The sequence below is a fragment of the Epinephelus lanceolatus genome, chromosome 8 (genome assembly GCF_041903045.1).
Source record: "Epinephelus lanceolatus isolate andai-2023 chromosome 8, ASM4190304v1, whole genome shotgun sequence".
In the NCBI taxonomy this organism is placed as follows: domain Eukaryota; kingdom Metazoa; phylum Chordata; class Actinopteri; order Perciformes; family Serranidae; genus Epinephelus; species Epinephelus lanceolatus.
The window spans coordinates 21,544,986-21,555,701 of record NC_135741.1 but is presented as its reverse complement, the minus strand read 5'-3'; the positions used below and the strand labels follow the sequence as shown (position 1 = coordinate 21,555,701).

At 38.6% G+C, this 10,716-nt stretch overlaps 1 protein-coding gene across 5 annotated transcripts in view; it reads right to left on the bottom strand.

Annotated features, from left to right (window-relative positions):
* Nucleotides 1–841: 841 nt before the first annotated feature.
* Nucleotides 842–10,716, bottom strand: part of LOC117257639 (ELKS/RAB6-interacting/CAST family member 2) — a 182,787-nt gene continuing 172,912 nt past the window's right edge. For all 5 annotated transcript variants that reach the window (XM_078169994.1, XM_078169997.1, XM_078169998.1 and 2 more), the window contains one exon: nucleotides 842–2,235. The gene's annotated coding sequence lies outside the window, so the exon portion shown is untranslated. The remainder of the gene's footprint in view (nucleotides 2,236–10,716) is intronic.

Here is a 10,716-nt window from a genome sequence, read left to right as displayed (position 1 = left end):
CATTTTGCAGGACAAGGCCAATGGGGCCCCCCCTGACACTTTGGGCCCCTAGGCCTATTTGCGGTAGGCCCGTTCAGTAATCCATCCATACCCTCAATCCTTATTTAAATGAAGGAAGAATATAAATGTATCAATGCATTTAAAAGCAAAACAGAATTGTAAATGAAAAACGTAATTCTAACTCCTCAAGTGTGTCAGTAATAAAAAAGATCAGTATTAAAAAAAATACAGCTGTGTTCAACCCCCCCCCCCCCCCCCACACACACACACACACGATCATTTACCCATAATGCTTCTTTTTGTGAGAGCCATCATTTTGCCACATTTTTTTTTTCTTGAAGTGTGTATCTCCGTCAGGAATGTAACTCTTCATGTGACCGTGAATACCTGTGGCAGAATTGAGTGTGAAGTGCCTGCAAACCTTGCAAGAGTTCTGTTCCCAGCTAATGTTACCGTGGTGGATGCTGGAGGCTGCGTCTGCGTCAAAGAGCACTTAAAACATGCTCAGCCACATTTCTGATCCCTCACCATGCCTCACTACCCCTCCCTGCCTCCTCCACCCCCCCCCCCCTGCGTTCCCCTAGGAAGAAAACTGGGCAACATCTGGCTGAGTTTACGAGAGAGAGGGAGAGTAGAGAGAGAAAGAGAGAATTGGTAGACCATGAAAACTGGGGAGAATTCTTTCTTGGGCAGTGCAAGAGTCTATTGTTGTAGTTGCCATTAGCGGTGGTGAAACTCTAATCTTGTGAAAATACCCATTGTTGCACTTAATTTTACCAATAACACTGTCGATGTCAATGTTCACATTATTGTCTTCCTGATAAAACACATGTTGCAGTTCTTGTGAAAACAACTTTTATTCAAACAACAGAGACAAGCTGACCACTGCAAAACACTGTGGAACCAGTCAAGGGTGAATACCGTTACCCCCCCCAAAACTTTCACAGTCATCACAATCATGAGAGCAGCATGAAACCACACACACATGCACACACACACACACTGTACAAAAAACTGTACATGTTAGGTCAGGGCCAAAATGGAAACACTGTTATACTGTTGAATCAAAACACAATACTGTACATTATCGTCAGCCTCCAGTACAGTGAAAAAAGTAATGACACAGTGCTTTAAGATGCAAGTCACTTCATTATTAACAGATTCGCCACTCAGATTCACAGGATCAACAAAGAGACAACAAAATAATACATCGTTCGTCAGCGTAATAAGTCACACACAGCTGTTAAAACTTCAGAAAAAAAAGAAGAGTGGCACTCAAAACTGTTTCGGATGTAGAAAAGCTAACAGAACATGATATTGGTTCATTAAACAAACGCACAGCAGGCTAAAAGAACACAAGGAGAAATGTATAAACAGACTGTTCTTACAGTAAGCTGGCTGATTCGAGGTCAGCCGGGTTTCCTTTCCTGTTAATAAGGGTCCTGATTTTTAGAGAAGGTGTAAGCTGATGCTCAAACTTTTTGCAGGGCATCTTTAAGCCCAAATTTGTCTTTTTCTTGTTGATCTCTTGGCAGGAAGTGGGAGACAGTCAAAGAAATGAGTAACTGGGGCGGTTCACTGGGTAGTCCGAATGATTCAGTCCCATTTCAGTAATTTGTTTCAGCAGACAGGGTTGTCTCCTTTGGCACGATACATTGAGAAGGTCTCTGTGGATTGTGGATTTTGAGGTCCATGTTGTTATATTTACAAAAGTCTGATATTTAGCTGCAGAAGTAAACACATTCATGCCATCATAAACCAGTCCGGGATTGGCATGGGTTTACGGCTAGTTCCACTGGCTCAGCTTAGCCGCACCAGTAGTCGACAGTGGTGGAGTGATTGTCGGTTGATGTGGAGCCAGAACTCTGTAGCACTGCAGTGCTGTAAAGTGAATCCAGCTCCCAGTCTATTGAAAACAGCTAGGGAAATGAAGGCAGTGGACCGCTTGCCAATATCTTGAAGCTCCACACTGATGACTGACGGTCCTCTGAGGGACATTCACCCACCCTCAGTGGGCCACTGCATTTGTCGGGAAAGATGATGCTCATCGGGAAGATGAACAATTCCTGACCGGCTGAGCGCTGAGCTTGTCCACAATACCTGGGTCCTGGAGTATGCGTCTATCTGTTTATATGTATGTCTGGTGGTCAGGATGGTGGGGAGTTATGGGCCGGTTCAGTGTGCCTGCTTGCAGCTGACGCTCTTGAACCCCTTGGTACCTGGGTCTACAAGCAGCTGTGGAAAGAAACATTAAGAAAAAATAATTAGCATGAGAAGTTAACCACAAAGAATGAAAAACAAATGCTAAAATCCACACATGGATATAAAAAGGCATCATCTAGCCAATGATCTTACATTGTTTTGAAATTCACTTTCCTTAAAGGTTACATCATACGATAACATTGCTTGGTAATAGACAGAGAGAACTCAAGACACTCAGGTCTAGTGTATATATTTAGTTTTTCCTTAGCTTTAGGTTGACCATTTTCTTTCTCGAACCTTCAGAGGTCCTTAAGAATGCTCTAAATCAGGCCTATTGAATTAGCGGCCCGCGGGTCACATGCGACCCAGAAGCAACCTCTGGGTGGCCCGGGCAGGGATTGGTACTGAGACCGGGTATTAAACTGACCGAGGCAAATTTAATCAAGGCCGCAATAATAATAATAAGCTCTGCCGTAATCGGCTCTTATTGTTACTTTTAAAAGTTTCAATTTCATGTATCATCATGCTGCAGCCTCTCTCGTGTTCTCTGCATGTCAGGGCTGACCTCCTCCTCACAGCACACACACACACACACACACACACACACAGACAAACACACACAGACACACAAACACAACAGAGTGAAGTCAAACAACAGCAGAGAGGCCGTGGTGCAGATGAAGGGAATATAACTTCAAGATTACTGTAGTACTCTACAACTACGCTTGTTACTGTGAGTAAGTGCAATAAAACCTCTGCCAGCAAAGCCAATACTTTATCAATACATGTGTTCAGCATGTCCGCTCTGTCCCCGGTCTCTCATTTACAGCTATTATTACCTGCAGACAGTAGGTCTCCTCAGTAGAGGGGGGACAGAGAGCAGGATGAATGACTGATCCTGATGCCTGTTTTCTTCATGCTTACTGTAGCATGTTGTTCAAAATTGCATAAAAAACGACATAGTATAGCATGCCGTTCAAAACTGCATAAAAAAGGCATAGTACAGTATGTCGTTCAAAATTGCATGAAATGTCATAGTATAGCATGTCGTTCAAAATGGCATAAAAAAGTCATAGTATAGCATGTCGTTCAAAATGGCATAAAAACGTCATAGTATAGCATGTCGTTCAAAACTGCATAAAAAAGTCATAGTATAGCATGTCGTTCTAAATGGCATAAAAAAGTCATGGTATAGCATGTCATTCAAAATTGCATAAAAAAGTCATAGTATAACATGTTCAAAATTGCATAAAAAAGGCATAGTATAGCATGTTATTCAAAATTGCATAAAAAGGGCATAGTATAGCATGTTATTCAAAATTGCATTAAAAAGTCATAGTATAGCATGTTGTTCAAAATTGCATAAAAAAGTCACAGTATAGCATGTCGTTCAAAACTGCATAAAAAAGTCATAGTATAGCACGTCGTTCAAAATGGCATAAAAAAGTCATAGTATAGCATGTCGTTCAAAATTGCATAGAAACGTCATAGTATAGCATGTCGTTCAAAATGGCATAAAAACGTCATAGTATAGCATGTCGTTCAAAATTGCATTAAAAAGTCATAGAATAGTATGTCGTTCAAAATGGCATAAAAAAGTCATAGTATAGCATGTCGTTCAAAATGGCATAAAAAAGTCATAGTATAGTATGTCGTTCAAAATTGCATTAAAAAGTCATAGTATAGCATGTCGTTGAAAATGGCATAAAAAAGTCATAGTATAGTATGTCGTTCAAAATTGCATAAAAAAGTCATAGTATAGTATGTCGTTCAAAATTGCATTAAAAAGTCATAGTATGGCATGTCGTTCAAAATTGCATAAAAAAAGTCATAGTATAGCATGTCGTTCAAAATGGCATAAAAAAGTCATTGTATAGCATGTCGTTCAAAATTGCATAAAAAAGTCAGTATAGTATGTCGTTCAAAATTGCATTAAAAAGTCATAGTATGGCATGTCGTTCAAAATTGCATAAAAAAAGTCATAGTATAGCATGTCATTCAAAATGGCATAAAAAAAGTCATAGTATAGCATGTCGTTCAAAATGGCATAAAAAAGTCATAGTATAGCATGTCATTCAAAATGGCATAAAAAAGTCATAGAATAGTATGTCGTTCAAAATTGCATAAAAAAGTCATAGTATAGCATGTCATTCAAAATGGCATAAAAAAGTCATAGAATAGCATGTCATTCAAAATGGCATAAAAAAAGTCATAGTATAGCATGTCGTTCAAAATGGCATAAAAAAGTCATAGTATAGCATGTCGTTCAAAACTGCATAAAAAAGTCATAGTATAGCATGTCGTTCTAAATGGCATAAAAAAGTCATGGTATAGCATGTCATTCAAAATTGCATAAAAAAGTCATAGTATAACATGTTCAAAATTGCATAAAAAAGGCATAGTATAGCATGTTATTCAAAATTGCATAAAAAGGGCATAGTATAGCATGTTATTCAAAATTGCATTAAAAAGTCATAGTATAGCATGTTGTTCAAAATTGCATAAAAAAGTCACAGTATAGCATGTCGTTCAAAACTGCATAAAAAAGTCATAGTATAGCACGTCGTTCAAAATGGCATAAAAAAGTCATAGTATAACATGTTCAAAATTGCATAAAAAAGGCATAGTATAGCATGTTATTCAAAATTGCATAAAAAGGGCATAGTATAGCATGTTATTCAAAATTGCATTAAAAAGTCATAGTATAGCATGTTGTTCAAAATTGCATAAAAAAGTCACAGTATAGCATGTCGTTCAAAACTGCATAAAAAAGTCATAGTATAGCACGTCGTTCAAAATGGCATAAAAAAGTCATAGTATAGCATGTCGTTCAAAATTGCATAGAAACGTCATAGTATAGCATGTCGTTCAAAATGGCATAAAAACGTCATAGTATAGCATGTCGTTCAAAATTGCATAGAAACGTCATAGTATAGCATGTCGTTCAAAATGGCATAAAAACGTCATAGTATAGCATGTCGTTCAAAATTGCATTAAAAAGTCATAGAATAGTATGTCGTTCAAAATGGCATAAAAAAGTCATAGTATAGCATGTCGTTCAAAATGGCATAAAAAAGTCATAGTATAGTATGTCGTTCAAAATTGCATTAAAAAGTCATAGTATAGCATGTCGTTGAAAATGGCATAAAAAAGTCATAGTATAGTATGTCGTTCAAAATTGCATAAAAAAGTCATAGTATAGTATGTCGTTCAAAATTGCATTAAAAAGTCATAGTATGGCATGTCGTTCAAAATTGCATAAAAAAAGTCATAGTATAGCATGTCGTTCAAAATGGCATAAAAAAGTCATTGTATAGCATGTCGTTCAAAATTGCATAAAAAAGTCAGTATAGTATGTCGTTCAAAATTGCATTAAAAAGTCATAGTATGGCATGTCGTTCAAAATTGCATAAAAAAAAGTCATAGTATAGCATGTCATTCAAAATGGCATAAAAAAAGTCATAGTATAGCATGTCGTTCAAAATGGCATAAAAAAGTCATAGTATAGCATGTCATTCAAAATGGCATAAAAAAGTCATAGAATAGTATGTCGTTCAAAATTGCATAAAACAGTCATAGTATAGCATGTCATTCAAAATGGCATAAAAAAGTCATAGAATAGCATGTCATTCAAAATGGCATAAAAAAAGTCATAGTATAGCATGTCGTTCAAAATGGCATAAAAAAGTCATAGTATAGCATGTCATTCAAAATGGCATAAAAAAGTCATAGAATAGTATGTCGTTTGAAACTGCATAAAAAAGTCATAGTATAGCATGTCGTTCAAAATGGCATAAAAAAGTCATAGTATAGCATGTCTTTCAAAATTGCATAGAAACGTCATAGTATAGCATGTCGTTCAAAATTGCATAAAAAAGTCATAGTATAGCATGTCGTTCAAAATTGCATAGAAACGTCATAGTATAGCATGTCGTTCAAAATTGCATAAAAAAGTCATAGTATAGCATGTCGTTCAAAATTGCATAGAAATGTCATAGTATAGCATGTCGTTCAAAATTGCATAAAAAAGTCATAGTATAGCATGTCGTTCAAAATTGCATAAAAAAGTCATAGTATAGCATGTCGTTCAAAATTGCATAGAAACGTCATAGTATAGCATGTCGTTCAAAATTGCATAAAAAAGTCATAGTATAGCATGTCGTTCAAAATTGCATAAAAAAGTCATAGTATAGCATGTCGTTCAAAATTGCATAGAAACGTCATAGTATAGCATGTCGTTCAAAATTGCATAAAAAAGTCATAGTATAGCATGTCGTCCAAAATTGCATAGAAACGTCACAGTATAGCATGTCGTTCAAAATTGCATAAAAACGTCATAGTATAGCATGTCGTTCAAAATTGCATAAAAAAGTCATAGTATAGCATGTCGTTCAAAATTGCATAGAAACGTCACAGTATAGCATGTCGTTCAAAATTGCATAGAAACGTCACAGTATAGCATGTCGTTCAAAATTGCATAAAAACGTCATAGTATAGCATGTCGTTCAAAATTGCATAAAAAAGTCATAGTATAGCATGTCGTTCAAAATTGCATAAAAAAGTCATAGTATAGCATGTCGTTCAAAATTGCATAGAAACGTCATAGTATAGCATGTCGTTCAAAATTGCATAAAAAAGTCATAGTATAGCATGTCGTTCAAAATTGCATAGAAACGTCATAGTATAGCATGTCGTTCAAAATTGCATAGAAACGTCATAGTATAGCATGTCGTTCAAAATTGCATAGAAACGTCATAGTATAGCATGTCGTTCAAAATTGCATAAAAAAGTCATAGTATAGCATGTCGTTCAAAATTGCATAGAAACGTCATAGTATAGCATGTCGTTCAAAATTGCATAAAAACGTCATAGTATAGCATGTCGTTCAAAATTCACTCAGTATTGTGATGTCAGGAGGATTATTTATTTTATTGACATGTTAGATTTGTGTTCAGTGAGATATTTCTGACTTTATATAGTGACTTTGTTGTTGTAAACATGACTGTTGCTGCTATAGACTGTATAAAACTATATCCTGTGTATTTGACCTTAAAAGGAAAACGTCAGGAGGTGAGGTGTGTGGAGGAGAGGGGGGAAAAGGGAGATGCAGGTATATGTGTGTATGTGTGTGTGTGTGTGTGTGTGTGTGTGTACACCCTTAAAAAAGTGGATGGGTTGCTCACTGCTGAAAATGTGGCCCATCGACATTTTCTGGTTTAAAATTCCGGCCCAGTTAAGTTTGTAATTGAATAGCCCTGCTCTAAATGCAGCTGGAAGCAGCCCAAACATCAAGTGCTCATTAATAAAAAAAACTATTGGAATGTGTCTGTTATTCAGGCCGCACAGCAGTCAGCAACAACTCACTTCTTTCCTGAGGGTTAGGTTGTGAAAAAAAAAAAAAAAAAACAGAAACAATGATGTATGTCTAGCTGGCTGGGGGCGCCTCATTGGCTGAGCAAACATGCCCCAAAATAACTACCAATCACTGAAGACGTTATCATCAGTCACTCAAAGGGGGCATGGTGATGGAAATTTAATACTTTGTTTGTTGGAGACGTTCACAGGTAGAGTTGGGGAAAATGTTGCGATAGAGATGATTTGATCTGAGCAATGACCCGAAAACTGCAATAATATATAGCATTTAACGGTACCATCAGTACCATTAGTGTGTTGTGTATAAAGAGGAATGTCAACTTGTGTGGAATGTGTCCAGTTCTGCAGGGCTGCTCACACTCTTCCTGTCTCCCTCTGATTGGCTGCCAGGCAGAGAAGGACCATCCATTACAGCCAGGAGTAAATAAACATGCATAGCAATTAAAGTGGCATCATTTGTTATGCAACACAGGGTGTGTGTGTGTGTACATGTAAACCTCTTTGCATGCAAGTGCGACCAAAATGTGTCTGCGCATGTACATGCTTGTGTGCGTGAATGTGTGCGTGTGTGTTGGACGCCATTCTCAGGTTTCTTCGCCGTCGTCTGCACTTAAATTAATGATTTGGGGGCCAGAGAATCAACAAATATGGCCCCCGGCAGGGCATAATGGAGAGCACGACCTGCCCGTGGATGTGTTTGAAGACCGCTCCTCTTTCTTCTCTGTCAACACCTCACTACTTCCACACAACAGACGCATTCACTACACAAACTCACGTGTGACGCCTGTGTTCGTGTTGTTAATGAGGAAGCATGTGTCGCTATGTGGTCACGAACATGTGTACGCTTATTGGCCTGTGATTATTTTACATGTCAGCATGTTGTGACAGAGTGTTAAAATCAGATGGAATTTTATGTTCCCGAGTTCTGCATTTGTAGTCATGATTACGCCCACTTTAGGAACATGTGACAAAGCAAAGCATATTATATCAGCCAGGAAAGCCACAGCCACGCTCGGGATAATTTAGTGAGCTCAAGTGGCTCTGACAGGCTGCTTAAAGCCTTTTCAGCCCAAAGGTCATTGTCCACAATTTTCTGCACCATCAGCTGCTGAAGGCAGCCAGCAACACGTATACCGTGCTGCACAAAGTGAACATTTTAACACGTACGCTCTTGTTTGTCTAAGTATAAACTCCAGCTGGGCGAGGTCGCACTTGTCAGTTTCTGTATCTGAGTCAAACCAAATTTTTAAATGAGTAGAACATGATTAAAAACGACTGCATGCACATTTGACACAAAGTGGTAAACACGCGTGATGATTCCATTTAACAGACACCGGCTGCATAAGCACTACATGCGTAGGAATGTGAGAAATTGCATTGCAATATCCGAACTGTGACCTGAATCCTCACAGGAACAGCTACTGATCAGACGCACCCCTCTTATTATCATATTGAGCCACTTCATTTAAAGTAGGTTTGGGGGAAGGGGGGAGGGGGGGGGCACATTAGCTAACGGCTTTAAACACACACGTATGAACGTACATATTTGCGTGTCTCTTTCTTTGGATCATGACTGGGTGTGCATGCTTTCAAATCAAAAACTGCCGCCATATCAATGCATACCTTTAAATGGCGAAATATAATTTCCCTCTCCCTTCTGCAGCACTCAGCCATCATCTCCTCTAACTCCAATCAGCCATTCCTATCTTCTACTCCCTGCGTAACCCTCATCCTCCTCCCCACTCCTCCACTCTCTCAGCGTGCTTGATGGTGGGATCAGACAGGGTGAACACTTTCTCATATTAATACTGCTTCAGCCTGCGACTGGAGGCAGGAAAATGATTGACTTATCAAAACCTACAAATGCCCTCTGCAGGAACAGAGGTCTAAGTGAGGTGAGAACCCACTTCTACTTCCTGGTACCCCCGTGTTCATTAAACAATGTTCATTTTGTGACCAGTATTGTGTGTCTACATACACAACATACTTGTAAGTCATGTAAGTAGATAGGTAATCCAAATGAAGCTGTGAGGTGTGTATTTCTCCCAAATCCTGTACTAGTCTGCCTTCCTGTCTGTCTTTGTCCTGAGGATTGGGTATCAAGCCTGAGAGTCTGGATGTGAGCGGCTGAACCCCTTCTTGTCTTTAAGTGCTACTAATATAAACTGCCTGTTAAATGGATCCTTGCAGAGTTTTTGGGACCACCAATGTTAAAGTGCTGCTCTTTCACTTGGAATTATGCTGTGGTTGGTGTCCTTTCGCTCGTACAGAAAAAAAGAGAAACACACCAAATTCAATTACCAGTACAAAGGTTTGCTCCCCCGCCCCCCCACCCTCACCTTCCACCAAGAGGAGAGATGTCAAACAAGCGATTTGGTGGTATGAGGGGGCAGGAACTGTGGCGAAATACAGGGAGCAAGCAGTGGCATCTAGCTGACTTTCTCACTGTTTCCTCTACGCAGTCCTACATACATTTTTGTTGATATATTTTGTGAATACACGATATCTGAAACATGATATTTTCTGTGGCTGCATGCCTAGTATGTGACCACAGAAAATATCATGTTTCTGATAGGATGGTCTATTTAACCTTGGAAAAGAAGGTCAGAAGAGAAGCAGTTTTGACAAAAAGACAAATCCCTGCTCTTATCATATGTCTGATTTCTTGAATGCAGAGCCTATGGTGTAATGGTGATTCAATATGCTAACTGATGGTTAAAAAAAGAAATCACACAGCATCTCACTTGCTCCGTTGCAAGGGCAGTTTCTAAGGGAATCTAGCAAATGCGATAAAAAATTTGAAATTTGGTCCAGTTCCAATTCATTGATCTAAGATCACACGATTCCACGAGCTAAAAACTCAGATTACATATTAAATGGATTAAAAAAAACATCTGTGTGCACATCCAGTCATTTTGTAACCACAGCCTTTAAGAACCCTTGAAAAATATGGCCCACATCAAGCCACCCCAGGAAGAGAGAACATCTCCTCAGCAACAATTGCTTCAAGCGCTCGCTCTTTCTTCCCCTACATTTCTCCTTTTCTCCCTCTCTCTTTCTTTTTTTCTGCCTGACTTTTACAACTTCCTCCTGGTTGGGACTGCAGCTCTAACCCAAACAAAACTCCATTTTTTAGTTATT